Source organism: Arachis hypogaea, chromosome 14, assembly GCF_003086295.3.
Source record: "Arachis hypogaea cultivar Tifrunner chromosome 14, arahy.Tifrunner.gnm2.J5K5, whole genome shotgun sequence".
Classification (NCBI taxonomy): Eukaryota; Viridiplantae; Streptophyta; class Magnoliopsida; order Fabales; family Fabaceae; genus Arachis; species Arachis hypogaea.
In genome coordinates, this window is record NC_092049.1 from 22,863,656 (window position 1) to 22,867,033 (window position 3,378).

The 3,378-nt window shown below is 39.0% G+C and overlaps 1 non-coding gene across 1 annotated transcript; it reads right to left on the reverse strand.

Moving 5' to 3' along the window:
- Positions 1-2,939: 2,939 nt before the first annotated feature.
- On the reverse strand, positions 2,940-3,047 carry LOC112746008 (small nucleolar RNA R71). Its single transcript, XR_003173909.1, has one exon. It is a non-coding gene; the product is annotated as a small nucleolar RNA R71 (small nucleolar RNA).
- Positions 3,048-3,378: the final 331 nt, after the last annotated feature.

The window sequence follows — 3,378 nt, forward strand, 5'->3', positions numbered from 1 at the left end:
AATAAATAGAGTGAAAATGAATATCTAATGAACACTAGAGGAAATGGATTCACCTCCTTGCAATTAAGGACAACTGTCTTGTTAAAACTTTGAACCTGGGATAGTGAGATTTCTCTAGCTTCCTGAGGCACACACAAAAAATAGTGAAAAATAATAAATAAAAACATAATCAAATTTGGTATGAACAAAACAGCAGAACATAATTATGCACCTCAAGCCCCTCAACCGTTTCTTTATATCCAGATAGCAGATATCCCCTTGTTAGAGTCTCTTCAGGGCAATTTGGCGTCTGGGGGTGAAAATCTGGTGGTCCAAGCCTGAGAAGAAAATTATTTAATTTTAATTACACAACAATAATAAAAGCTTTCAGGTAATGCTTTGGGTAAATAAACAAAAGCAATATAGAAAGAATTGGAAAATGTTGTACATGCAAAATTGAAACTAAGAAAAACTTGCAAAACTAACCATCCAATACCCTACTAAAGCGACCATCCAAATGGCTTATGAAAATTATTAATGTACTAAGTGGAGCAACACAGCTGTCAATTACAACCACACCAATCATCAATGTAAACTATCTTCACATAATGCATCAACTTGGCAGTCCCAGAAAGTAATTTTTTCATCTAGAAAAAGTGATAAACCACTCTTTTTTGGTTTATCTTGTGCTCATTTGAGTGGTTTTTATCAAGTCCTTACCCACTTATTCATATGATTTGCATGATTTTATAATTCCTTCCTAGTGTTATTTTATGGTTGAAATCTTGCTTCCTAGAGTCTTTAATTTGTGTATTTTAATTCCCCTTTATACCATTCGATGTTGTGATATGTGTGTTCAGTGTTTCAGGCATTATAGGACAGGAATGGCTTAGAGGATGGAGAGGAAGCTTGCAAAAATAGAAGGAGCAAAAGAAATAAAGGAGACAACCAGCGAGCATCGACGCGCACGCAGGGCTTACGCGTGCGCGCAATCTGGAGATTTTACAGTGACGCGCGTGCGTACCTGACGCGTACGCGTGGAATGAAGTTTTGCAAGATGACGCGCGCGTGCTCGACGCGTACGCGTGAAACACGAAGATGACTAGTGACGCGTGCGCGTGACTAACGCGTACGCGTGAAATGCGTAATCTGCAGAAATAACAGAAAACGCTGGGGGCGATTTCGGGCCGAGTTTTGACCCAGTTTTTGGACCAGAACACGCGTACGCGTGAAATGCGTAATCTGCAGAAATAACAGAAAACGCTGGGGGCGATTTCGGGCCGAGTTTTGACCCAGTTTTTGGACCAGAAACACAGACTAGAGCTACGGAATAAGCAGAGACTCAAAACAGATTCTCATTAGCGTAGTTTTAGTTTTTAGATCTGAATCTAGAGAGAAATTTGCTCTTCCTCCAGGTTTTCTTTTACATTCTCATATTCTTAGTTTTATGCTTTTGCTTTGGATATTGAAGAGTCATCATCTCCGTTGAAGATACTACTCTAGTTTGTTTTCTTACTCCTTTATTATTCCATATTCTTAATTCTTGTTTAGAGTTACAATTGGATTACTTTTATAATTTATTAATGCAAAGGATTACTTTTACTTTTAATTAAATTGTAGTTATTGTCTATCATGTCTTCCTTTTATTCCCTATTTAATTCTATGCAATTAATTTTCATGTCAATGGAGTAGATTCCCAACTTGACATGGGTGTTGATTAAGAGGAGACACTTGAGTTGGAATGCTTAAGTGATTAGTTAAATTGGAAGTTGTTGTCTAATTCTCTATTTACTAACGCTAGACCTTCCCAAGGGAGAGGACTAGGATTTTCGAATAAGAGTTAGCTTAATCACTTGACTTTCCTTTATTTAGTAAGGGTTAACTAAGTGAAAATAACAACCTCTTTATACTACACTTGAGAGAATTCCAACAATGATAGAACTTCCAATTAATCATTCCCCCAGTCAAGGCTTTTTAATTAGAATATATAATTCTCTTTTAATTTAAAATTATTTATTTTCTATCATTCAACTCTCAAATCTCTCGGAAAACTCCTGATTAATAAGATAGCACCCTTTTTTGTCAACTCGTTGGGAGACGACCTGGGATTCATACTCCCAGTACTTTTATTCTAAATTTGTGACAACCTTTCTAAATTGATGAGCGGATTTTAGCTAGATAAGAACTGTACTCACAACGCTATTTCTATATTGAATTCTTAATTGGCTGACTTACGTTACGCATCAATTTTTGGCGCCGTTGCCGGGGAGTTGTAATTGTGTGCTAAATTATTAATTAGTGTACATATTTTTAATTTTTGCATATTTTATTTTATTTTATTACCATGAACTGTATGTTTCTTTCATTGAATGACGTGTTCACTGCCTGATCTAAGCTTAGCCGCATTTGATACTGAAATTGAAAGAACTCTTTCACGTATTAGGCGAGCTCGGCGTAGGCTAGCCTCTGAGGGTGGTGAAGTGATTGTTATCGATTCACCAGTCTCATCTGAGGGCGAATCTGAACCGCCATCTGAGGAAGAAACAAGCTCCTCTACTACTGATTCAGTTGATTCACGTGCAGATAGTATGGCAGCACCTAGGAGGATTACTCTCCAGGAAGACGGAGCCCCAGACTTTACTCTGCAACCGTATCAAGTGCGTCACCCAAATCTGGCTGCATATTTTGAACTGAAGACCGCACTAATCAACTTGATGCCCAAGTTTTAGGGATTACCTGCTCAGGAGCCTATCAAGCACCTAAGGGATTTCCAGATAGCCTGTTCTACTGTTAGGCGTCATGGTGCAGATGAAACTTCTATTTTGCTAACTGCCTTCCCGTTTTCTCTTGAGGAAAAGGCGAGGGAGTGGTACTACACTCAACCTGAAGCGACCGTTACTAACTGGGATACGCTCAGGAGAGAATTCCTGGAAAAATAATTTCCAGTTGAAGTTACAGATAGACTGAGGAAAGAGATCTCTTGCATTATTCAAGGTGAATCAGAGACTCTTTATGAGTACTGGGAGCGCTTCAAGAATCTTCTAGACGCATGCCCCCATCACATGATTGACAAGTTAGTGTTGATCAGCTACTTCACTTAAGGCGTGAAGCCTCGGGATAAGACTATATTAGATGGTGCAAGTAATGGTTCCCTGAAAAAGTACAAGACCGCAGATGAAGCGTGGCAACTGATCAGTGACCTAGCTGAGTCCACTCGGAATCACAGGCACAGGAACAGTCACTCAAAGGCTATTGTCGAGGTTTCTTCTTGCATTGAGACTTCTGCTTTTACACAGAGTATATGTGAGATGACTAACCTACTGAAGCAAATACAGCTAAATCAACAACAACCTCAGCCTCCCTCACCACAACAAAGTCAACAGTTAGTCCCTCAGAGAG